Genomic DNA, 26,600 nt, shown 5'->3' with positions numbered 1-26,600 from the left:
CAGCCCAGCTTTAGTTCTGGCAAGGATGCCATACACCGTGAGGCTGTGTGAGCCCCTAAATCCCTCTGTACCTCGTTTTCTCTCAGTAAGATGGGGTTAATAATCTTGCAAGATGGTGTGCTTTAAGCGTCTTGAAAGTATGTCATAATAAGAATTTTTTCTTTAGGCATCACCACCCCATATTGGCCACCAAAAAGGACCCAGGAGTCTGATGCCTTCATGAGGCATTATCTTCATGTTCCAGTCTCTCACTGTTCTGGCTGCCCACCCCTTGGGAAGGGTGCTGGGTCGGGGCTGGGAGCGGGGGCTGATCCCCTGGCTGCAGTGGGAGTCTCGCTTTTCCAGCCCTCATCCTCAACAGCTGCCTCTGCCAAGGCCCTGGAGCTAGAAAAAGCAAGGCCATTGCCTGCGCGCAATAAATGCTTTTATTAGTCCTTTTATTAATGATGGTTGGTATTTGTCGAGAAGCTGGGACAATAGTTATTCCAGTAAGAGGATATTAAGCTCCTGCGGACAGACCCTGTATATCTAACATGCTCTGGCCCCCGCCGTCCCCAGGCACTGCTTTATTACAATGCAGCACACCCCTGGCCTCCTAGCAACTCCAAGGGAGAGGAGGGGTGGGGGAGGTAGGGATAAGCTGGCGTCATTAAACACACAGGCCTTTTCAGAGGTTACCGTAAGCCAATAGCAGGAAGCTTTTGCTTCCCCCCTGAGAGCTTAGGGAGACTGTGATTTTTCTATTCTTTTTTTTTTTTTTTTTTTTTTGCCACCTCTGGGCTCTTGGCTATTTTACAGCTAGAGCTGCTAGTGATGGTCGGTAAAGGAGGAAGACATCCGTGAACTGTTTGTTAAATTTGAGACCATTCCTGTTCTCTGTTTTCAGCCATTTTACGTTATTTTTTTTAAACAAACACAGTCCTTACTATATGCCGGCAGTGTTCTGAGTGCTTTTCAAATACTACTTTATTTAATCTCCGTCATGTCCCTCTGGGGCAGGTACTAGTATTATCCCTATTTCATAGATGATGAAATTGAGGCCCAGAGAAGTTAAGTGACTTGTCCAAGGTCACACAGCTAATAAGTAACAGAGCCAGATTTGAACCCACGCAGTCGTCTCCAGAGTCTGTGCTCTTTATCTGAAATTTTATTTTTTTAATTTTTTAATTAAAAAATGTTTTAATGTTTATTTATTTTTGAGAGAGAGAGAGACAGAGTGTGAGTGGGGGAGGGACAGAGAGAGAGGGACACACAGAATCCAAAGCAGGGTCCAGGCTCTGAGCTGTCAGCACAGAGACCAATGGCTGGGCTCGAACCCATGAACCGTGAGATCATGACCCAAGTGAAAGTTGGACACTTAACCCACTGAGCCACCCAGGCGCCCTCTTTGTCTGAAATTTTAAAACTGAGTCTGAAAAGAACTGGGAAACCTTTCCGAAATTCATCAGCTTTATTGCATTAACAAAGGGAATTTGATACTTTCATGTAGGGGACAGTATAATAAATTATAATAACAATCCCTAGAGTCAGAGTGGCTGTGAATTGAAAGGATCTGAACTACTCCTCGGACGAATTCGACAATTCTCTCTTTAGCATCCCTCATATGTGAACCTCCAGCTTTTGCCTGAATACCTCAAGTAATGGGGAATCATTACCTCATCCGGCAGACCATCCTAGCTTTGGACAATTCTCACAGTTGGGAATGAAAATTCTTCTTCAGGCCAGACTGAAATTTAGCTCCCCAACTCAGAGGACCTACTTTGTCCTCTAGAGTTGGGGACAGGGAAGCTTTATCTCTTGTGTACAGGTTAGTCGTTAACATACTTGAAAAACAGCTTTCAGGCCCCCTTAAATCTTTTTCCTCTTTGGCGTTAAACTTCCTTCGTTCTTTCATGGTCCTTGCTTGTTATAGTTTCCAGATTCTTTGTCTTCCTGTTTCCACTCCTCTAATACAAGATAGTTTTTGTCAGTGTTCATCCTGGAGTGGTGTCAGAAGGGAAACACAACACGTCAGGTGTGGCCCAGCAGAGCCGAGAAGAACGGGATCATCACCTCCTTCTCTTGTTCTTGACATTTCTGATGATGCAGCCTAAACTTGCTTTAGGTTTTTTGAGAGTCACGTTGTGCCCTTGACTCCTACTGAGCTTGCGGGTCAATGTGTAGCTCTGTTAGTTCTATCTTTCAAACTCTGAAATTATATAGCTGTGCTATTTTGGGGGCACTTTTCATTGACCACTAGTAAATGTCATCTTGTTAAAGTCGAGTCCTGTCGAGGTTGACTTGGAACCTTACACCTTTACCCTATTTTTAGTGATTCCATTTTGTATCGTATGAAATTCTGATAAATAGGCTATCTCTGTTTCCATTCAGGTTATCATTCATTTTTTTTTAAAGCCGAATAGGAAATTTTCCAAGGTTGGGCTTGTGGAGAAAGAGGAGGCAAAGCTGGGGTGACGTCAAAGGGCTGTTTTCTGTTTGGATCAATATGAGTGACCAGCGTGCACTTTCTGGGGAGGTGAGTGGGGTAACCAGGCAGACTCTTACAGCATCACTTCTGCGTCAGAGCCTATGACCCATGACGGGGCAGGAAGGCAAATATTGATAGCTTGGTTCGTAGATCTGATTGTTTCCTACGTGTGTATCCTCTGCTGACAAGTATGGAGAGTTGGAATGGAGGATGTTATGAAGTGGAAGCAAGGCCCTTGGTGAGGAGACAGATATGACTTCCAGACCAGAAAAAGCCAGGTGATTGCTGTAAGCATCAAGACCTCCAGAAGTAAAAAGAAAAAAAAAAAAAAAAAAAAAAAAAAAAAGACCTTCTCAGAGCAAAAACAGAGCTAACAAAAAAAGACCTTTCGCAACACTGCATGGAGTTTGAATACATTCTTCTCAGCTCAAAAATCATTCCCTTCTGTCATTCCTTGGAGGTCACACCTAAAAGCCAAAAGAATCAGATGGAGGCCACATCATTGGGGTTCACAGCAGGGACTCTCTGCTTATGCCAAAGGGTGTTGGAAATCAATTTAATGTTTCAATCTCACTCCAGTAGCCCTTTAAAGAACCCAACCCACTCATGCCACATGCCACATGCCACATGCCACATGCCACATTTTTAACTCTCTTCCTAATATTCACCCAAACCATTCTCCTCCTTGCCCATCTTGATCCACTCCTTCTTCCCCACAAGCCCCCTCCCTACCCCCACTAGGAGTCTGGCATGTTGTGGCGTCCCAGACACTTGAGTTGGATGTAGGGTCTGAGGTAGATTTTGGTGCTTAGAGGGTAACTGTTGGTGACTGAGGTTATGGGATTTCCAAGACAGTCATGAAGCGGAAATGGAACCAGGCTGCCAAGTCCCAGGTACGGCAAGCCTGGAAAGCTGAACTGAGAGACAGCCTGGGACTGTGAGAAGTAAGGGAGATGATTCATTTTCAGAAATACCAAATAGAAGCCGTGCTGTCTAGGTAACAGTAGGTTTACAACCTATTGGAAGAATGTAAAACTCCCCCCCCCCCAAAAATGGAGCCCCCAACCTTTAGACACTTCACTTCCTGGTTCTTCTTCCCCTCTCCATTTCGTGGGCTTATTTTTGCAGGATTTGCGATGAGCATATGCAAAAGAACAAAGGGAGGAGGGACTGAAAATCCCTGGGTCACCTCAGGGAACGTACACTTGTTCCAATCAAACTACTTTTTGCCTTATATGGGCATAGACGACTTCCAGGTACGTCTGTAACCTGTGTAGTTCTCAGCCAATGAGGAATCAGGGGAGGGACTTTCATGGTAGGAGATAAATTATCTGCTGTAACTGCCCTGAGTGTGCTTGTCCATCAGACACCTGCTCTCGCAAGACATTGATTAAAGCCTCGCTTCACTGTGCTGAGTTTCCGCATCCCTCATTTGAGTGGGCTGATGGGCTCATTTCTTTTTTTTTTTAATTTTTAAAAAAAAAATTTTTTTTTTCAACGTTTATTTATTTTTGGGACAGAGAGAGACAGAGCATGAACGGGGGAGGGGCAGAGAGAGAGGGAGACACAGAATCGGAAACAGGCTCCAGGCTCTGAGCCATCAGCCCAGAGCCTGACGCAGGGCTCGAACTCACGGACCGCGAGATCGTGACCTGGCTGAAGTCGGACGCTTAACCGACTGCGCCACCCAGGCGCCCCGATGGGCTCATTTCTAACAGGACCAAGTGGGAGCCAATGTCTGGGGCAGAACCGAGCTATAGACACTGAACTAATGAGCAGGCAGGGTTTTTATGTGGCTCCTGTGGCCCAAGCAGAAGCAAGCTTCTTGGGGTTAAGTCCCAGGCTAGGGGAGAACCTCCCCAGCTCTGTGACTCCCTGCTACGCACTCCAGCCCTCACGACCACCTCAGACTCTATCTCACTCCTGTAATGCTCTGAGACTCTGTCTTAGTCTGTTGGAGCTGCTCTAAAAACACCACCATAGACTGGGTAGCTTAAGCAACCGTTACTTCTCAGTTCTGGAGGCTGGGAAATCCAAAACCAAAGGACCAGCTGATTCAGTGTCTGGTGAGGTCCCATTTCCTGTTTTGAAGATGGCTGTCTTCTCCCTGTGTCTTCTTGTGGCAGAGGGGTGAGAGAGCTCTCCAAGGTCTTTTTTCTGAGGGCACTAATCCCATTCATGAGGGCTCCATCCTCATGACCCATTCACCTTCCAAAGGCCCCACCTCCTGATACCATCATATTGGGGACTGGATTTCAACCTACAAATTAGGGGTGGGCAGGGCATGGAATTTAGTTCATAATAGACCTCTGCATCAGTTTGTTGAACTTGATGTGCATGGCGCATTCTCAATGGGGTAGGTACATCCAGCGCCCATAATTGTGGTAAGAGTTGTTCCTTGCCCCCTGCTTCAGCCCACTGGAGCCCCACGGGGTGGACCACCCTGCCTGGCCTCTCTGCTTGGCTGGTGGGCAGTGGCAGGGGTACGGGACACTTACTGGCATCAGGCACTGTGCCTAGTAAGATCTGAGCTCAAACAGGGGGAGGCCAACCTCAAAAGGATGGAAACTACTTACCTGCACAGAGCCAACATTTCCAACATTTATTAATTTAATAAACGGAGACCCTTGTTCAGTTATTAAAAAGAAGGTGGAAGCAAACGGAATCTGTTCTTTGGTCATACACATCAAGGGAGCGCACAAACAAACACCCAACCCCTACAGACTTTACCATTTGTCTTTTGGTCACACCAATCCAGTCTCTGGCAGACCATAGACCTTATTTGTTGTTACGGTTATTTGCTACTATTAGACACATTCTTCCCTGCTTGTGGTCTGCTTCTTTCAGGTCCAGGCTTGTGGGCCTATGTTAATTTGCAGGGTTGAGTTATTTACACTGTGTTATAATCTAGTCTATCAGTTTCCTGCATTTTCCTCCTCAAGATGATCACTAGTTCAAAATAAATGAAATCCCTAAATGCAGGGGGCGGGGGCAGGCGGGTGGAAAGGGGGCAAAGCAGGATTTGAGAGGAACTGTAGCATTTTCTCTGTATCTTGCCTCAGTGTCCTAGACTCCAAAGGCAGGAGAAAGCGGGTAGGTATTCCCACTCTCTGCTCACTGCTTCCGGCTCGGAAGCAGAGGGAAATGGGGAAGATAACACAGATAAAAACAGCAACTCCACCCAAATGACTCAAATGAAGGCACATCTCTGAGTCTTTGTGTTTTCCTGAAACTCCAGGCCTGAACCCAGGAGAGAACTGTCCAGCTGTCTGTGCTCTAATGGGAACCATAGAAGTCTCCAGAAAGCCTCCGACCTGCTCTCTTCTCACTCTGGCTCTGTTTCCTTCTTTGGTGAGGGTCCCTATTTGTCAGAGCAGAGGGGAATTGCGTCAGTCCGTTTTGAATCAGACAAAACAAAAATAAGTGGGCAGCCCTCCTTGGAAAGCAAAAACTGGTGGTGATTTTTTTTTTAAACCACCCCTGGCTTGCTAGGCGACACCAAGGATATTATGGGGGGGGGCAGGATTTCAGGTACATAGGGGCAAGAATGTGATCACCCAATGGGATGGCAGTGGTGGGGGTGGGGCAGAGGGTGTTGGGTAGGAAAGTAAGGATTGGATTCAACCTCATGGTTCCCTTCTCCCCCTACAGGTGAGAAGACACACAGGACAGACAGCAGCAGAGCGGCACAGGGACGTGCAGGTGTGGGTGTGTGTGCAGGAATGTTCATGTACAATCCACACTGCTACAAGGAGTAGGCAGAGAAAGGTGTCCAGGAGAAGAAAACAAACGGGGATTGAAGCTGCATAAGAAAATACTCTGGGCAATAATGTAAGAACCATATGCTGCTTTCATCCACTCAATAGGTATTTATTGACTGCTGCTCTGGGCAGGGCATGTTCTAGGCTCTGGGGTTACAGCCGTAGGTGAAACCAAGCCCTTGCCTTCAGGGAGCTTATGTGCTAATGTAATGCATGTCAGACACTGACACACATTATCTCATGTATTGATCCTGTGAGGTGATCACTATCATCCCCATTCTACAAATGATGAAACTGAGGCCAACAGAAGCTTTAAATACTTGCCAAATCTCAAGCTGAGCCAGACTTTGAACTCAGGTCCATCCCAGTCCAGAGCCCCTGCTTTAAACCCCTGGAACGTGATAGACTACCCTACTGGGGCATCCAGAGCTAAATCCCCCCCGGCCCTGCCTTAGTTATTAGAACTCACTGGACAGACCAGTTTTCCTCCCTGAACCTCAGACTATCCTGTAAAAAAAGAGGGGTTGCATTAGTAGATCTCTGAAATCTCTTCTAGCTCTAGAGTTCTATTATTATGGGAAGAACATGCTATACTGGTATCTCCCCCCTTCCCACCTCCATGTACTTCTTGTGGAGATGAGCAGACACTCAGGAGATGTTCAAAAAGAGACAAAATACCCAGAGACAGTAATATTTCCCACACTGGGTTCCAAGGATTTCTTTCTAGGGATTCTGGAGTTTTCTGTGAGAATTTTACTTTTGTGAATCAGATTCCTTGAGGGAGAGAGAAACTCCAGAGGGAAGCAGCCCTGGGGTTGCCCTCCAGCCCTGCAGAAGAGGGAGAGAAAGGGGGTGGGAGGGAGGGTGGGGAGCAGGGCCCGCTGGAGGTCAAGTCTCAGCTAGGCCAGGCAATTGTCTTTCTTCCTGGAGGTACAGGGCTGGGGCAGTCCCCAAGTAGTTCCTTTTTTGTTTGTTTTTTAATACCTAGCAAGTCCATACCTTGCTCCGATCAGTCTCACCTGAGGCTGGGGTGGCAGAAGGCAGTGGGCCCATCTGGGACCGGAGGGACAACGCCTGGGAGGGCAGGTGTGGCTCAGGCTGCACCCAGGATTCTGTGAGGATCGAGGATCCAGCTAGCATGTTTGAGGGAGGAGGGACGGGTTGCCAAATGGTAACATGTGACTGAGCAAGGTGAGCCTGGTCCCAGCTCTTCACCTTAACCCTGACTCACCTCGCCTGACCAGTCAACCGCTCTAATGTGAGCTTTGTTGACTGGGAAAGTGAGGCGGCAGGAGTCTGGCTCACCCAGTGGCTAAATGCAGCCCGGGTCCCCCTGATAAGCTTAGTCAACTTATTAAATTACACAGGAAAAATCGAGATGGAATATTAATTCTGCACACCTCTCCTCTCTGCCTGGGGAAGCTGCCTTCCTGGGTTTCACTTTTCAAAGGCTGAAACAGATACGGAGATTTCGCACTTAATTAAAGGAGAAGGGTGCTCACTTCAAGTCTTTTCAAAACCATTTTGGTTCTGAGCTTAGTGGAGCCAGTGGAGACCCAGTCACCATCTGGCATGAAAGGTGTTAATTTGGAGTCTCTGGTCAGCTCTAGACATCAGATTCAGAAACAAAGAGAATTAATTTCAGAGGCCCCCTTGGACAGCCCCTCCACCTCCAGCCTGTAATTTGAGAGCCGATGTATTGCCTTGCTAGGTATTAAAAAGTTAGGTCTGAGAGGTCACCTGCAATGCAGAACGCCAGGTGCCAGAACTCACCCCACAGGGCAGGATTATCTTATCAGCCAGGCTGATAAAACCCAGGAAAGTCTGGCCATAAGGAACAAATATTTATAAGCCCAGCACCTTTCAGTCCCTAACAGATTAGGTACAGAATGTGAACAGGAACACAGGGTGGGTTAGCAATTGACTGTGGACATTAAAGCCTGGTTTCTGATCAGAACCTTCCTGGCTTGTCCCGGCTCATTAAAAAAGCATGTTGAATGTCGAACTGTTTAGAAGGCACTTTCACATCCATCACCTCACATGAGCCTCACCACAGCCTGGTGAGACCTGTTACTAACCCTTTTTACAGTTGGGGAGACTGGGGTGCAGAGGTTAAGTGATTTGCCCATTTGCACAGCTAGCAGGTGGAACTTGAACTGAAGTCTTCTGATTCCTGATCCTGGGTGCTTTTCATGCTCCCATGGTGGCCTTGACTGGGTCTCATCTGGTCCCAGGCCCTGCTCACTGGGCAGATGACGCAGACCAGAATTCTATGAAAAGGTAAAAGGAGATGAACGCCCCCATGGGGATACTCGAGGGGTGCTATAAAATAGCTGTTGCCCCCGAATACGTAATCCCTCATGGTCTCTACTGGGGCTTGGAATTCATTCCCTTGGGTCCCCAAGTCTTTTCTGTTTATTCATTCTCCCTTCATAGAAGTGATTAAATGATTAAATGCAGATGAATTAGAATGAGAGGCACTTGGTGTCAGAGGAGGAGTCACTGATTGGAGGGTCACCGATTTGCCCAAGTATGCAGAGGGGTGGGTGGGAAGCCCCTTCCCTCTGGGAACCCAGGTTTCTCCTCTGCCAAAGGCGAAGTCACTAGATGATCTTGGACAACCTTACTGCTTAGACCTCTCAGGGGAAATCCCCCAGGGGCGAGGAGCCCCTTATATTCCTCTTTCCATCCTTAGCCAGAGGGTGGGAGTGTTCTGGAGAAGGCAACTTCTAAGCTAAGAGAAGAGGTGAGTAGCTGGGGTCAGGACCAGCCGTGCAGAGGCCTGAAGGTGAGCACAGATGTGTGTGTCTGAGTAACCACAGGCCTGACTTTAGGTTACAAGAAGGTGAGATGTGAGACTCAGAGATAAGCAGAAGCCTTGTAAAACCAAGTCAGGGAGCTTGGGCTCTATCCGAAAAGCAATAGGGAGCCAGAAAAGGTCTAACGCCAGGAAGTGGCATGACAGCATTTGTGTCTCAGAATGTTGCCTCTGGTGCAAACGTGGAGAATAAATTGAAAGGAGGGCACAGGGAAAGCCAAGGCAGACGAAGGGCTCCAGGTGGACTTTCTTCTGCTTCCCCTCCCCTTTCCTCTGCCCTAGACTGGACTGCTTGTATTTGCCCGTGGTAGTAATGGCCAGCATTTATAGATAGATGCTTACTCTGCGCCAGGTGCTGTGCACGCTTTGTCTCCTTTAAGCCTCCTAATAACCCTATGAGGTAGGAAGTAAAACCACCCGTATTTTACAGAAGAGAAAACTAGGCTCAGAAAGGCCAGGTGCCTTGCCCTGGGTCACACAGCTGGTAATCGTAGCAGCAGAACACAGACAGAGATGTGGCTCATTCCAAAGATCCTGCTTTTAACCACTGGATGCCCTGCCCCCTGAGGTGGCCGTCACGGCGCAGTTGGTCTGCACTCTCCGATGGCAGGATGGAGCCCTGTTGGCCAGATTCCTGCAGCAGAGGAGAAGGAGAGCAGCCATAGTTGGTACAAAAATGATTTGCCGTGGCTCTCCTTTGACCAGCCTGCGGGTTGTGTCTGGAGAGGGTGCGAGGTCTTTGGGAGTCTTGGGGCTCCCGAGGCTAGTTCACCTTGGCCTTTGGAGGAGAAACAGAGCTGAGGATGGGTCAGGCTCTGGTGCTAGTGACCCTGCCCTTCATCCCCCTTTCATATGAAGGGGTCTCCTCTCAGAAGCCTTGGGGCTTCTGTGTCATTTCCCAGTCCAGAGGGGAGCCAAGAAGTCACGCTTCCCAGAGGCTGGAGACCACAGAGGGAGAATGGCCACCATCTCTTTCGCGTGCTGCCTCTTTCTAAAGGAGGAGCAGGACTCCATGTCTGGGTCAGGGAGGCCTGAGGGGTCTCCCGAGGTGGTTAGAACGGGGCAGTGCTCCCAAAGGCTGGACTAGAGAAGAAGATCAGACTGTCACCTCTGAGCCCTCAAATGGAGCAGTAAAATTCACCCACTTCTAGCCAGTGGTAAGGAGCAGGGAGGCTGCTTACTGAGGGCTTGAAGTGCAGGCTTCTGAGCCAGACCCACCACGAGGAGCCGGGCAGCCTTGGAATAATCCCTCCTCCACTCCCTGCACCTCAATTTTCCCCCTGGATGAGGTATACCCTGCACCCACCTTTTCCCCAGCTCTGGAGTCTGAGTATCCAGGGCCTGGATGAGGCCGTGGTCCAGGCTGGCTGCCTTCACAGCCGTCTCCAGCCGTCAGGGTCCATCCTCTCTGAGGGCCATTCTGGAGCCAGGCTGGGCAACAGGCGGCCCCTGGGGCCTTCCACAGCCTGGGGAAACACTGCCTGCCCACTGTGGGCCAGCACCCTGCCCATGCCCCACTCTCCACCCCCTACCCTGTAAGGAAATCAGCCCAAAGGGATTTGCGCTGGCAGTTGGAAGACAGGGCTGGCTTACACCTGCAGCAGGGCACACTGATTAATTTATTTTGCATCATTTTGCATTACCTGGCTCCAGGGCCTCTAGCTTGACATGCAGATTTATGTAAAAGAGTCCTGACATGCAAATGAGCCAGAGCTGCCACTCGTTTTAGTAACAGGCAGGCCTGCATCACTGGTCCCCAGCCCAGCTGTTCTTCCCATGGCCCGCTGGTTCTCACAGGCCAAAGAGGTCCATCCCACTCTGGGCAGCCTCTGCTCTGCTCCCAGCCCGGGCCAGATGAAAAGTCAGCTTGACGGCGAGGTTAGAAGGAGGAGGCTAGAAACACTGCTTCCCAGAGGAGTTCCTGGCTGAGTTCCTTGTTGAGAGATGGAGAGCCGCGCAAAACAGAGAGAGGCAGACAGGGACTCGGAGGGGCTGGGAGACAGAGCTGCGCGTAAAACAGGCACAGAGAGGGACAGACAGATGGACAAAGAGCAGACAGAGGTGGCACAGAATCAGGGAGGGTGACCACCAAGGAGAAGCAGAGGCAAGAGAGGAGAGATGGGGGAGGCAGGGGAGACAGGAGAGACAAGGAGGGGGATGCCAGTGGGGGGTGGGGGCGGAGACCAAGAAAGGAACAGATTTCGGAGTTGCTGTGGAGGAAAAAGTGAAGATATAGCAGCAGCCTGGCTTCGGGGAGGAAAAGCGAGGGAGGAGATGGTGCGACAGCTTGGGGTGGGGAAATGGGGAAAGGAGTCACGGGCGGAAGTGACAGGAAAGACCTGCAGGGAGAGACACCGGAGCTCCCCTCTTAGAGGCACTGGCAGCAGCCTGGCAGAAAGCATCGCTGCCACCTCGTAAACCCTTGGTTTGTACCCATCTATCTATATTTATACACATAGCTATAGACACATACGGATCTAAACCACACAGGCACGCATGGGCTAGCGTGCATTCTGGATCCATCAGGCTCCAGAAGCCAGATTGGGAGGTTATCTAGGACAGCAGCACGCAGTCCTAGAACAGAGGAAGGTTATCGCTTCATCAGAGGGCCAGGGGAAAGTTCACGCCCCCCACCTCCCAGCTGTCCTCTGTGGCGGCCAGTACCCCTGGTGCCAGAACGCTCCTTCTGCACCTGTCTGAGCCTGGCTCCCCAGCTCTGTCCTTTGTTTGAATGTGCTCAATCTGAGCATGAAAGCAAGCAGAAGAGTGGCCAGGTCAAAAAAGAAAGAGGAAAACCTTGTTCCCACAGCCCGTTTTGTAGGGAGATTGACTTTGTAAGAGAAGAGGGCTGTGTGTAGACCCTGGGCGGGTGGTCTTGAGGCACACGGGAGAAGGCTGGGAAGGCGCCCTGTGGCTCTTAGATAATCTCCACTTGCCCCACACAAGAGCTCCAGCAAGGGGACAGGAGAGGGTACTTAAATTTCCAAGATGGCGCCCCACATCATCATTTCCCGGGAGAGGGAGCTGTGACCCAGAAAGGTCCTACAGCTTGGTCAGCGCAGAGGTAGGCAAGGGGCCTTTTGCCAAGCAGCTATCATTTCCTCCAAACAGTCCCTTGGTATTGATGACCTTCCCCTCTCTTTTTCTGTAATGGCTCTGACTCACCCACATCAGTGCTGAACACGTGTGCTCACAGCCCTTGGAAGACAGGACACTATTCGTTTTAAGTTTATTTTATTTATTTTGAGAGAGAGAGAGACAGAGACAGAGACAGAGAGAGAGAGAGAGAGAGAGAGAGAGAGAGAATCCCAAGCAGGCTCTGCACTGTCAGCACAGAGCCTGACACGGGCCTCAAACGCACAAACCGTGAGGTCATGACCTGAGCCAAAATCAAGAGTCGGACGCTTAACCGACTGAGTCACCCAGGCACCCTGAGTGGATGCTGCTTTTATTCTGAGACAGATGAACTTTGTACATGTTGTGAAAGTTCTGTGCGCAGACCCTCCTATGCACTTTTCACTGAAGCCCCAGGAAGACCTAAGGGCTTGCTTTAGCAGTACTTGTTAGGGCTGCAGTAGACAAAGCCAAAAACTAGCTCAGCCCAGGGAAAGCGTGTCACGTGCACCCCAGGATTTCACCTGGCAGAGATCAGCTTTTCTATGCGGTCTCCACGAACCCAGCTCATCTCTGGGGACCCCCTGACCCCTGTCCCCACGCACTCACCTAGAAGCAAAGGTCAGCTCCTCAGACTCGCGTTACCGCCTGAGCCTGATCCAGTCCACTTGGTTCAGCCACTCTGGCCCAGTTCTTTGGGTCACCCTGGCCAGCTTCAAGTGTCACCTTCATGTTAATCTCTAGTTCATGGGTTGTTAGCCTCATGGAGTGAGGAATCCTTTTGAGAACATGATTAAGGTCATGGAGGTTCTTATAATAATGCCCATATTCACAAAGATGTTGCATGGTGTCAGGGGATTCATGGACTCTCTGAAGACTGGCTGAAGAGTCCTGACATCTTCAGGCCTTAGGAAGCCAGTTCCAGGGGTGGAGGTCCTAAGACCCTACCCATTTCAGAAGGAAGCTGTAGCCCTGATAAGGGGGCATTCTTGGACACTTTCTACCAAATGTCTTCTTTTCCTCTTTCTGTCTCAGAGATTCCTCTCCAGGCAACTATTTCTTCCATGTCAAAAGTCAGATGTAAGCTACACTATCCCCTAGCTACATGTCAGACAAGCTCGGATGACACATAGTCCAAAACTCATTGCTACTTTCCCTTGGACTCTGTCTCTCTCTCCATCTCCCCTCCCAATGGCCCTTCCTCACTCAGTCCGTGATCCCGACTCCTTTTTGCCGGGACTCAGATGAGCACCAGATCCTGACATGGCTCAAGGAGATGAGCAGTGTAGGTGACTCATGTGCAGAGCTGAAAGCTGGTACATCTTGTCCCCTCCTCAGCCATGGGAGACCATGGATGGCCACGTTCTCAGAAAAAGGGCCTCCGAGGGCAAGAGCGGGTGGGAAGAGCAGAGAAGCCAGAGGAGAAACTGGGTGGAGGAGGGGAGCTACTGAGTGAGGAGTCTCTGCAAATTCCAGCCCCTGAGCACTGCCCCCCACCCCTGCTGCTGTACTCCTTTCCCAAGAGCTGGTGAGAGTAGGTGGTGGGCTCCAGGCCTTGGGCCCAGGCAGGAGGAGCTGAGAGGCCTTTGTGTGGAGGGGAAATGACAGGAAGGCTGGAGTCTCTGGGGGGCCAGGGCAGGGTAGGGGCATGGGAAGTTCCTCATGGAAGGCCCAGGACTCAGGGTGGGCCGAGGCTCAGAAGAGTGAGGGCAGGCCTCTCACCGAGGGGGTCCAGCCAGCCTGTGGGGTGGCCCAGGCATCCAAAAAGCCTTTAGATGGAGAAAGCTGCTTAATCTTCCCCTGGAAATCAGGAAGTTGGAACCCACACAGCTGATTAGGGGGCCAGAGGAGCAATTTCAGAAAAAAAGATTAACAGAATTAAAGTTGGCTCATGGGGGGAGTAGAAGAGAGGGTGCCTGGGGCAGGTAGGGGCTGAGGGGGTGGTCCGTGAAGCCCCTGCACCCTCAGCCCAGCTGGGAGGGGCTTCTGGGGAGGAGGTGAGGACCCTTGCTGGGGTGGGGTGTATGGGAGGGTCAGGCCTGTCATCTGGGGGGGCTCCAAGGGGGTGAGAGAAAAAGTAGACAGGGACTATGACAGGGGTCTGAAGATCATACAAGAGCTCTGAGAGGGGGTAGCAAGAGGTCAGGAACAGAGCCCAAGTCGGACCTCCAGTCCAAGCAGGGCCACTGTGGGGGCAGCTCTGTGGTGAGCGCTTGGTCCTCTAAAATGTCCCTTTCCCACCCTAGCTCTTCTGGCTATGCAGGAAAGAAGGGCAAGAAAGTCTATGGTGGGTGGGTTACTGTTGGCAGAAGATGTCCCCCAGGCCATCCTGGGGCTGGGGGTGGGGGCGGCAGGTACAGGGGCTGTGGTCCCAGGAGACCCTAGGTGGCAGGACAAGGACAGTCCTGGACAATGGCCTTGTCCCGCTTCAGGTCTAGACGGGAGAGCTGGGGCCGGAGGACAGCCAGGGTCTGCTCCAGTCACACGTGCGCATGCACACACACACCCACTCAGCCATACTTGCTCGCTCTCACATTCCCTACACCCTCCCCCCCACCTCCACGCATGCACACTTAAACATACATTTAAATAACTTGCAGACGTATATTAGCAAAAATATTCCATCTGGGTTGGGATTTCTCTCATTGCTTTGAATTCCCCTGGGTTTTAACTTGAAAAAAAAAAAATGGGAAGAGGCAAAGATTTGACTAATGTTGGGTTAAGGTTTTTTTTCTTACCCCTTTCTTTCTTGGTGAGTGACTGCCAAGAATTTATGTTTGTAAAAGGAAAAGAATTAACTGTGTTGATTAAGAGGCAAACTCCCTGGAAATGTTCTTTCTTAACCCTTTGGTACCTTTTCAGTGAGAGATCCTGGGGCTTTCTGGAGCAGGGCTTGATGTCCGTCCCTCGGCTGGAGGCCCAAAACCTTCTGAGGGGCTGATCTTCCCCACGGGGGACTCACAGAACAGAGGCAAGCTGTGCGCTCCTAGTGCTCGAGTGTGTGTGTGTGTGTGTGTGTGTCTACGAGCAGATGCATGGCTAAGGGGGGTGAGAGGCTGTGTGTGACTGAGTTCTGTGAGTCTGCATGTGGGAGAGGAGTGTGTGCACATATGTGAGCGTGTGTATGCGGTGACTGTGCCCCAACAGCAGGTGTGGGGTATGCTGGGAGTCTCTGCAGCCTGCTGGCTGCATGGTAAAACTCCAGGAAGGTGAGGGGACCTTCACCTTGACCAAATTAGCAGGAAATGATTTGGCAGGAGCGGAGCCCTAGGGGACCAAACATAGAGCAGAGAGGCCGAGGGCTTGGGGGTGGGGAGGCTTCGACTGAGGAAGCAGGTTTTTTCCTGCTATCTAGCAGCTGTTACCATGGACTGACCACAACCCAAGGCTAACCCTGGCCATTGGTCAGTGTCCTTTCATAGGGAGCAGGGGGTGGGAAGTTTTTCCCTTTCCGGCTCAGCCTAAGCACCCACCACGGGTCTCCCCCTTATTCCTTTGGCAGCTTCCTAGGAGTCTGGATTGCATGACTCCAAACTAGGGCACCAGAGGGGCTGAAGCCTCTGGGAAACGGGGGAGCTGGAGCTGGGGTTTAAGGATTTGACCAGAGATAGGATGTTGGAGAGAGAAAGAGAAAGAAGAACTTTCCAGAAGCTCAGAGCCTCATGCATATGCATCCAGAATTACAGAACACTTTCGAAGTTTCTGAACCCTTTACCTGGCCTCACTCCTCCTGGACTTTGCACAGGCTGTTTCCCTCCCTCTGGGCAGACCTTCCTATCTTTCCTTTGTTTAGCCGATTCCTACTTGTCCTTCAAATCTTGATGTCACCTCATCCAGGAAGTCTTCCTTGCTACATAACGTAGTTGTCCCCCTCTTACATAATAGCACCCTGGGCACACAGGTACTTTTCATATGATATAATCCTTACATTTCTTGTCCGACTTTCCCACTGGACCCCATATTCCCTAAGGATAGAGACATTGTCTTCTTTATCCTGAATCCCTGGTGACTAGTACTGTGCCTGGCACACAGCATGGGCTTAGTCAATGCTTGCAGAATTGGGTTTAAGCCCTTGACTGCTGAAATCAGTGTTAGTCACTCCATAGGCTGTGATCTAGAGTACCTTGTATACGGGCCCCCATATAATACTTCCCACAAGATTAGCTGCACATATATTGAGCCTCTCAATTTTCCGTGAGTTCTCCAGGACAGGAGTTAGGTCATAGTCATCTCTAGAGCCCACACAGTGTAGGACAAATAGTAAATGCCCAATAAATGTTGAATGAACGAAAAGAGTAACCACCACATGATAAATTCCCACGAACATACACAGAGTAAGCTAATTTTGGCTGGAAAGATTGTTGAGGGCTGGAGGACAAAGAGAAGGTGCTATCAGAGCAGGGTGGAGAGGAGAGAAGGCCCCCAGCACTGCCCCCAGCACTGCCCCAGGCCTCGAGGGGGGGGGGGTGTTATTTTACATTATCTTCTCCTTCACCCTGTGAGGGAGGGGTACCTATGTCATCTAACATATCAGGAAACTGAGACTAAGGAAGGTTAGGTAACCTGCCCAAGGTCACACAGCTGATAATAGGTTAAGCTGGTTTGTCTCAGCCCAGAGGTTATGCTTCTCTGAAACACTATGCCATGTTTCATGAAAGTCATGAATTTTGAGCTTATAAAAGATGAGAGGGGCACAGCTTCATAGAGAAGGATCTCAAGCCCAGGCAGGTGAAGAACTGAGGGTTTCCAAGAAGGATGAATGGTGGCTAGCTTGTCCCATGAGCTTACATAAGCTACTATGTGACCAGGAAGTCAGGAGAAAACCAATATGACAAGGGACAGTGTCACTGTGGAGGAAGGTGCAGGCCAGAGAGAAAAGAAGGCCTGTAAAAGATAGATCAGAAGCCCCATCTTGAAAAGGCAGTGGAGGGTGATTTTCCAAAGGAGCCAAGACAAGAGTGCTTACTGGGTGGCAAGCCCTATGCTGAGCCATTTAATACATTTAATTCTTATAACAAAGCTTTGAGGTGCGTCCCACTATTATTCCCAAATATTGATGAGTTAGTGGTGGCCCAGAAAGGTTAAACAAGCTGCCTAAGTTCCCATAGCTGGTTAGGATAGACCTGGGATTTGAACCCAGACAGTCTGATTCCCAAGCCCATTCTCATGGCCACTACACCAAGGAAGGAGAGCATGGTTATGGAGGGTCCTTAACATGGAGGGTCAGACTGGCAGTCTAGGAGTATGATCAGATCTGGTTTAAGGGATAGGAGCCATCAAATTAAAGAAAAGACTTAAACCCCAGTCTGATAGGTTAGGAAATCATTTGAGGCTGGGGAACCCTTAGAAGTCAGGGGCAGGGGCAGAGCCTTTATAGTCCAAACTTTCTCTGTGCATTGGAGAATTTGTCTGTGTTTCAGGGACTTGGGGGTTCACCAATCCATCAACCCTGTCCTACCCCCATGAGGAGGTCCCAAAGGGTTCTTCCTAAGCTACTTCTCCTAGAGAACACTAACCTATTTCCTCTCCCTTCCCAGCCCACCTGTAAGGAGGGGATCCAAGCCAGAGACAGCAAGCAGGCTCTGCCCTTGGCCTTGCCCTTGTTCCTGCTGGATGTTTGCTGTCCTGGGAGGACTGGGTACTTTTCTGCTGAGGACATCTTCCTTTCTCCATTCAGGGCAGGCCCCCCAACACAGAAAAGGGACTTAAAGCCTCTTGGTAGCTCAGCTCTGACTTCTCCCTAGTTAAATGGAGACTGCCATCTCCCAGCCATGTTCCTTTGTGGTCTGGGTGGGTGGATGTCACTGTGTCCGGCCAGCTCTATGCCTCTGTGCACAGAGTCCAAAGACACTTGAGAACAGCCAAGCCATGGGCTGATGGAAGGTGATGACTCCCATACTGTCCTGGTCTTATGGTTGGGTTTTGGGGATTTTTTTGGGGGGGGGGCAGGGTTGCTTTATATCAGAACACCAAGAGAGATTCTCTTGGACACCACCTTCAAGGGATACTTTCTTTTTTTTTTTTTTTTAATTTTTTTTTTCAACGTTTATTTATTTTTGGGACAGAGAGATACAGAGCATGAACAGGGGAGGGGCAGAGAGAGAGGGAGACACAGAATCGGGAACAGGCTCCAGGCTCTCAGCCATCAGCCCAGAGCCTGACGCGGGGCTCGAACTCACGGACCGAGAGATCGTGACCCGGCTGAAGTCGGACGCTTAACCGACTGCGCCACCCAGGCGCCCCCAAGAGACACTTTCTACCCAGCTTTGGAACTTTGAGTCTGGAGGGAACTGACACTCTGGGGTCCCCACAGCTTTCCTCATGGCCTCTAGGCAAAATCACCCCCCCCCCCCCCCAGGCAACAGATAATCTTATAACATAGCCTTGAAAAATCCACTTAAATAGCCCTTTACGTTGGTACAACACGTTATTGTCACCAAGCATTCTTGCATCCTCAGCCCAGGGGACCCTCTTCACATCAGCCCTGTAAGGCAGATAGCTCAGAGAAGCTCAGACCCATTTTACAGACGAGGAAAATTAGGTCACATGGTTGCTGAGTCACACCGACTACGCTGTTAGATTTCTAGGTCATGGGACCAGACATGGGCTAGGGGTGGCCTCTGGATCGAGGTAGATGGAAGGAGATGGAAGAATTAGAGGGGTGAGTGATCATAGGTCCTCTGTGCCCAGAAAGTCCCACCTTGAGTCACCTGCCTTTCCCTGACCAACACACCAGCAGCCTCCCTGCTGAGCGGTGGTGACTCATCTCCCTTTTGCCACCTCCCCAAGGTACTCTCAGCCAGGCCCTCCTCCTGGCTTTCGCAGGATCTGACTCAAGGTCCATTTCAGGTAGGCAGTATCTGTGGAGCCTTCTGGTATACATCCACGTCTAAACAAGAGGAGTCATTTGAGAATTATTCATGAAGAACAGAACACCATGAACGGTATTTGGGCTCTTCAGGGAAAAGAAAGACAAGGCTACAGGGGTGGTGGCAATTGTAATACCAATTACATAACAGCATCAACAATTACATCTTGTCTTTCTTTAGCACCTGCTTCCAAAGAGCTTTAAGTACCTTCAGGTTTATTAGGTTATTTTATCTCATAAAAGTCCCACAAATGGATGGTGATAGTTACTATTCATTTTATAGATGAGGAAACTGAGGCCCAGAAAGGTGTTAAGTGATTTGCCCAAGGCCAAGTGAGGGATAAGGCTGGGTCTGTCCTATTTCGAGAAGTTTCTCTAGGTGTTTCATGCATGGGACTCCTTTTTGGTGTCTACATTCCTATGAGGTAAGGTGTGCACAGAGGAGGTGACTGACAGCAGGCTCAGAGGGTTGTGTACAAGGTCACTCAGAAACAGTGAGTCAGGCACACTATGTTGAGGTTGGTTTCCTCTTTCACTTCCCCAAACTATAGTTGGGGAGCGAGCTCACTTGTTGCCTATCCCAAGATCAGGAGATGAGTTATTTGCACAGTTGCCCCTGAAGGTTTTAATAGTGGTGATCTGAAAAAGAAGTCAGCACTCTTACCCTGGGACTCCTGCTCTCCTGACCCAGCAATGCCCCTGCCAGATAGGGGTGTCCTCTCTTGCCCTGTCTATTAGCACAGGCTCTGTACTGATTTCTTGACCTCTGGTGTCATTCTCATTCAATTCTCTCCATGACTGATTTTCCTAAAGCTCTTCTCACCTCTCATAAATAGTCAGTGGAACCCCATTACTTCCAGCCTCAGCTTGACATTCAGGGCCCCACCCAATCAGGTCCCAAACTGTCTTCCCAGGCTTGGCCCCTCCCCCTCATCCTCCTCTGCAAAATCCTGTCTTGAGCCAAGATTGTAGGACTTGTCTGGGCATGCTTTGTGTTTTCCCAACTCCACAGTTGACCGCCATATCATGCCTTTGGCCTAGAAATCTACTCCCACCCTCTTTGCCTGCTGGATTTTTATTCATCCTTCAAAATCTATGACAAATGCAACTTCCTTCATGAGGACCTCCTTGATTCCACCACCAGGAAATGATCTTTCCTTCCTGGGATGTCTGACTTGTTTATATACGTCTCTACACAAGCAATTCTTGGATTGTGTGTGCTGTGGTGATGGTGTAAAGCTTCGGAGGTTTGTAAAACTCCAAAGATTGCAGAATTCCACAATGTTGTGTGTGTGTGCATGTGTGTGTGTTTATGTTTTGGTATGAGGGGTGAGCACAGCTATGCAGAACACCTGAACACAAAGAAGGGATTGGGCATTTACTGGGTGTGGAATATGTCAATCACTTCTGCCCTACCAATGAACAGAGAGCCAGATGTCTCCCTCAGAGGAGAGAGAGAACATTCATTATAAAACTTATAAACATACTTGGAGGAAGGAAGAATAGAGAGAGGAAGGAAGTGAGTAAGTGTGTATGGATCATTCACTATATTCCAGGCACTATGTTGGAGAGGAAATGTCATGTGAACAATGAGCTCATTTAACCCTCACAATAGCTCTGAGGGGTAGGGATTATTGCCCCCATTTTGTCGATGTATAGTTTTGAGAGTCAGGTTCTTTGGAAATGGACTTCCAGAGGAAGACCTGAATGCAGAAGGTTGGTTGGGGAATGCTCATGGAACAACTCCTATAAGGGAGTCATGGGAGCCAGACTGGGCAGGGGGAGCGGTTAAATGGCAGTGGGGTTGCCAGGAAGCCTCAGCTGCTCCCATGGGGCATGCTGAAGCTTGGGTGGCCCTTCAAAGAGGTTTTCCCATCGAGGCCATGGGGCTGGGTCATTGTACCCTCTGGGCATCGCTTAGGCAAGACAGCTAGCTCCCTTCAGCTGAGGGCAGTTCCTGGGAAGTCCACACACACTACACACACAACCCGAGCCCCGAGAGGTGCCTGTCTGGCACGCACACAACACTGCCGGCCGGTGGAAGGGTTAGGGGCTGACCTCGGGCCTGTCTTGGTCCTGAGGCACCATGTGGCTTTCAATTCATCTCAGAAGATAGCCTGGCTGCTCTGTGCTCAAGATGCATCTTCGGAAGGCCATGCCCAGAACGTTCCCAATGGAAATCCCCTCATGAAGAAAACGGTCTCCCCTTTGTATGAAAGATCTTGAGTAGATCTGGTGTCAAATAATTGCAGTGAGAAGGCAGGTTTTGCTGATCTAGTTACTGAAGTTTTCTGTTACTATTTGGCTCTTACTCTTTGGAAACTTTGATGGTGGAATCCAAGTATGATATTCAAAACATTTAACAACCAGTAACACAACCTGGACAGTTTAAGTGAGTGTAGGCAGTATGTATCCTGGGTGGACATGAATCAGACCTGGTGGGTGCTGAAGGACAAGGCTTCCCATGAGTGCCATGTACTGAGGAAGAACCCAGGAAGGGCTTTCTGCAGAAAACAGAGAGAGGTGGGTTTACTGATGAAATAGGATGTTTTGTTCAGAGGTATTAATTTAGTCTGTAAGCTTCTCCATTTTGCAAGGATTGTGTCTTACTCCCCCATACCTAGCATAGTAAAATTCGTTCCATGAAATCCATACGGCTCTGGACAAGGCACTATCCTGCTCTGTGCCTCAGTGTCCTCATAAGATGAGAACTTTCCACACCCTGTTTCTCCTTGAACAAGAGAATCTGGTGAAACCCCCGCAGGAGAAGGGAGGTGAGCAGGCCAGCCCCAGGGCCTCCTGTCCTATTTTCACCAGAGCAACTGTCCTTGTATTTGTTTATGCTTCCCTATGGCGCCACTTAAACCAGCATTCCCCAGTTGAAAACAAAGCCTAGGAGCTACTGGGTTGCATTTGATATCTGAGGTCCTTACATACAGCTCTGACATGCTTAGATATGAGTGAGCAAATAGACAAATGGACAAAGGAAGGAACAGAAGAATGAATGAATGAATGAATGAATGAATGAACGAACTCTGCGCACCTATCTAATGCAGGCCTGTCCCTGGTCACCTTGTTTTGGATGGCAGAGGGCTAACTATGCTGGAGAGTTTGGAAATCTACACAGGGTTAGATCAGAGCTCTCCCGGTGCACTGTTAATCCCGGGATTCTGTCTCCGCCCCAACCACCAACAAGGCCTCCTCCCTCCAGGCGCCTGGGATGCCACCAGGTCTGAACTGCGCTTGTCTTCTTTGACTCTCCCAGTAGGTTGACTCAGCTGAAAGAGATACTGACAACAACAGCAGGAGTCACTGGCAGGTTTGGCAAAAGAATCATTGGGTTTTCTCGGTGTGTGTCCCGGGGTGTGGCACCAGGTCTGGCTTGCTTTGGTTCTCTTCCATCACAGGGAAAGGACTCTCAATTTTGGGCTTGCCTTCTGTGCCTTCATATTCCCTTCCCTTCATTCCTCTAAGGCAGTGGTTCTCCACCTTGGCTGCACTTTGGAATCACCTAGGGAGACTTAAAAATTACCAGTGCCCAGGGGCGCCTGGGTGGCTCAGTTGGTTAAGCATCCGACTCTTGGTTTCAACTCAGGTCATGAGCTCACGGTTTGTAGGTTTGAGCCCTGTATTGAGCTCTCTGCTGTCAGCAAGGAGCTTGCTTGGGATTCTCTCTCTTCCTCTCTCTCTGCCCTTCCCCCACTCACACGCACACTCTCCCTCTCAAAATAAATAAATAAACATTAAAGGAAATTACTGGTGCCCAGAGATTCTGATTTCCTAGTGTGGGGTGTAGGCTTGGCCATAGGATTTGGGAAAAGCTCCCGAGGTGATTCTAATACGCAGCCTAGGGTGAGGCCTGCTGGTCTGAGGACATGTAGTAGGGAACCCAGCTCCAGCCTAAACCATTTCTACCTGTGGGATTCAGATGTGTCTGCTGGACTGGGGGAAAGCCTGGGGCACAGGCATTTATTAGCAGGGAGGGGAAGGAAAGAGAAGTGGAAGGGGGTGCACCTCACTGCACCCCTGCCTCTACCTACCCTAGCATCTCAGCCCCGTGGAGAGAGAGGCCTCAGAAGAAGCCAATGGGGCTACTTCCTAGAGGCTCCTGTAAGACTCAGGGAGGGCAGTGGTGTTTGGTGTCCAGGTGACAGGGTGTGACAGAAGCGGGAAGGGCGCAGGACACCATGAGGCTCCAGTGCGCCAAGGATAGCAGGTGGGCAGCACCACCCTTTTGAGGAGCTTTGAGACGAGGCACTGGGCACGGGCAGCAGCATTCTTACAGGCCAAGCCAGCAGCAAGTGACGGTGGGCCACATGGCATCAGAGAGCAAAGAGGGGGGAGACGGTGAATGTTTGGCAGGATTTGGTATCCACTCTCGATGGCATCCTATTCACGAGCACATGCGGGGCACCTCCGAGGAGTCCTGCACATCACAGAGCGAGCCTGTGGCAGGTGGGGGCAAGCGGCCGCGGAATGGGGTGATTTCACTGATGGGAGCCCGCTGGACTTACGGGATTGGTGAGGTCTGTAAACACCTGGGTGGCAGATACAAGGCACAGTCACGAAACTGGAAGTGGGGCTGGGGTGATAAGGTACCACAGGGGTGTGCCAGAGAAGCAGACATTTGCCAGCCTGCTCTGAGATGGCCTCCAGTCAGGTCAGTGCCCCTGAAACGGCTTTCACGCCACGTGCTCACCATCCAGTCTGGGCCCTCGCAACTCAAGGCTCTTCTGCATACGCGTTCTCAATGTGAATTATGTGCTTTACTTCCTGTGCAAGTTCTTTCTCTTTTTAAATCACATTTTCTCCTAAATTAGGAAACCTCTTTAATTGTTAGCAGGAGCTGGGGTTCCGCTCCTTTGCATGGACAATATCATTAAACATTGGAAAATAAACAAACTGGGAAAGTTTAAGACATTTTCAAACCCTTTGCTTCCCAGAGGGCGTCTGGGGCCCTGGGCAGGACAAGGTTCTGCTGGCCTGGGTTTATACTGTGTTGATGGCTTGACCCCTCCAGCTGTGAGAAGCCAAACTGACAGCAGGGTTGTTTTTACTAAACTTCGCAGGATTGCAAACTTGATTTGGGAAGCATTTGTACTGATTTGCGCTGAGGTCTCCAGCGGCTGCTCCGAGCTTCCTCCTCGGGCAGAGTGCATGATGGGAGTGGGCCAGTGGCTCTCGTAGCTGACAGCTGTTGTAAACCATCTCTGTCCTCCAGAGTTATTCCACAGGGCTGGGGGAGGAGAGGAGAGCCGTGGGAGGGGGTGGTGTGTGAGAACATTTCTTTCCATCTTGCTGAAATGTGAGTCTAATGAAATGATAATGAGGTTGTGGCCTTTAAGCTCCATTGAGCTTCTTGCGCATTGTAATTTTACCCAGAGTGGGCCTAGTTTTTGAAATGATTAAAACTATGGATTCCTAGGCTTGTGTGGCTTGAATTGGAATTCATTAGAGGCCCAGAGGTGAGGGATAAACATTTCTCCCCTAGTTCAGCCAGGAGACAGACCTTATCTTGTGTGACTCTCCTGCCTGCCCACCCACCTCTCTGGCAGGACCCCTGGCTGCACCACCGGCTGGTGTGGGAACCCCAGGCGGTGCTGGCAGAGACAATAAATAGCATCTAGCATCCACAGCGTGACAGGTTATAAAGGTCCCGACAACGCATCCCAGCCCATTTTCCTGGGACCTCTCCCTTGTGTCGGAGAAGGGAAATTCTCAGTGTTTAGTCTTGTTCTTATTTTCTTACAGGCATGTTAAGTGAAATGCCTTCTCTGTGAAAAGAAACACACAGAAATACAGACATGCTCCAAAGTGTGACCCAGAAGAATGCTGGAAGGAGAGACTCCAGCTGGGAGAGGTGGGTGGCTGACAACGTGGCCTGAACTTGGATCTCTTGAGCTCATCTTTCTGAGAATAGAAGACATTCTCGCCTCCGATTTTTGTTGTCCCCACCGTGCAGGCTCCCAAGGGTGCAAGATCACTCCTTTCAGGTTCTCGTTCAGGTTCTCTGGGGCGGAGACTGGCATCTTTAAAAATAACGCTACTTTGAAAACAGTATGGAGGTTTCTCAAAAAATGAAAAAGAGAATTAGCAGCAAGTTCTCTTCTGAGTATTTACCTGGAGGAAATGAAGACAGTAACTCGAAAAGATATTTGCACCCTCCTGTTCATTGCAGCATTATTTACAATACCCAAGGTGTGGAAGGAACCTATGTTTATTAATGGATCAATAAATGAAATGTGAAATTATATATACAAAGTATATATGTTGCACACACACATAGGAATATTATTCAGCCATAAAAAAGAAGGTAATTTTTTTTTTTAGATGTTTTATTTATTTTTGAGACAGGGAGAGACAGAGCATGAACAGGGGAGGGTCAGAGAGAGGGAGACACAGAGTCTGAAACAGGCTCCAGGCTCTGAGCTGTCAGCACAGAGCCCACGCGGGGCTCGAACTCACAGACCGCGAGATCATGACCTGAGCCGAAGTGGGCCGCTTAACCGACTGAGCCACCCAGGCGCCCCAAAAGAAGGTAATCTTGCGGTGCCTGGGTGGCTCAGTCAGTTGAACAGTCAACTCCTGATTTTAGCTCAGATCATAAGCCCAGGGTCATGAGATTGAGCCCTGCATTGGACTCTGCACTGAACGTGGAGCTTGCTCAAGATTCTCTTTCTCTCTCTGCCCCTCTCCCCCACTCATGCTTTCTCTCTGTCTCAAATGAAATAAAATAAAAGTTAAGAAAAAGGGTAATCTTACCACTGTGATAACATGGATGGACTTTGAGGGCATTATGTTAAGTGAAATAAGCTAGAGAAAGACAAATACCGTGTGATCTCACTTTATGCTCAATCTAGAAAACAACCTCCCAATCCCCCCCCAAAACAAAACAAAAAAAACCACCCACATTGGGTAAAGGGGGTCAAAAGATACAACCTTCTCATTTACAAAGAAATGAAGTCATGGGATATAATGTACAGTGTGATGACTGTAGTTAAAATAGTGAATTGCATATTTAAAGGTTGACAAGAGAGCAGATCTTAAAAGTCTCATCACAAGGAAAAAATTGTAACTGTGTGGTGATGAATGTCGACTAGACTTATTGTGATCATTTCCCAATATACCCCAATATTGAGTCATGTTGTATATCTGAAAGTAATGTAATGTTATGTCAATTATATCTCAGAAAAGAAAACGCTTACTTAATATCAAAGGAGGCCAAAAAGAAAATAATTCCGGAAAACGTTGACAGCATAAGGATGGGCATGTTTCCAAAATATGGGTGTCTTGTTCTACCTTAGCTTTGTTCTTAACTCTGTTCTTGCGTTAGAGGGCCGAAGCAATTTATATACACTTGGCCTGGACCCCTGCTGTGTTCATGTGGAGGCCACCATGTTAAAAATGGCCAATCTCCCATCTTAATATCTTCTCTGACAAGCCTGAAAGATGACATTCTAACAGCCCACCTGGGGCTTCTTGTTCACATCGAGGTTCTGGTCCGAAGAGCAGGCTTTATCTGTAGCAGACTGGAGGTAGTGTAAATGACTTAAGGAGACAAGTTGCTGTCCT

The 26,600-nt window shown here is 49.5% G+C and overlaps 2 long non-coding RNA genes across 3 annotated transcripts; one reads left to right on the top strand and one right to left on the bottom strand.

Moving 5' to 3' along the window:
- Window positions 1–1,431: 1,431 nt before the first annotated feature.
- Window positions 1,432–7,574, bottom strand: LOC109491712. Its single transcript, XR_002145177.3, has 2 exons — window positions 7,228–7,574; window positions 1,432–2,934 (listed from the first exon to the last, which is right to left on the bottom strand). It is a non-coding gene; the product is annotated as an uncharacterized LOC109491712 (long non-coding RNA).
- Window positions 5,470–25,273, top strand: LOC123380001. Of its 2 annotated transcripts, none has more exons than XR_006585199.1 (3): window positions 5,470–5,818; window positions 6,119–6,298; window positions 24,780–25,273. It is a non-coding gene; the product is annotated as an uncharacterized LOC123380001 (long non-coding RNA). The 2 variants fall into 2 exon arrangements; XR_006585200.1 differs by lacking the exon at window positions 24,780–25,273 and adding an exon at window positions 15,023–15,134.
- The last annotated feature ends 1,327 nt before the right edge of the window (window positions 25,274–26,600 follow it).

This window comes from Felis catus, chromosome C2, assembly GCF_018350175.1.
Source record: "Felis catus isolate Fca126 chromosome C2, F.catus_Fca126_mat1.0, whole genome shotgun sequence".
Taxonomy (NCBI): Eukaryota; Metazoa; Chordata; class Mammalia; order Carnivora; family Felidae; genus Felis; species Felis catus.
The sequence above is the reverse complement of the archived record's forward strand: the minus strand, read 5'-3'. Positions and strand labels throughout refer to the sequence as shown.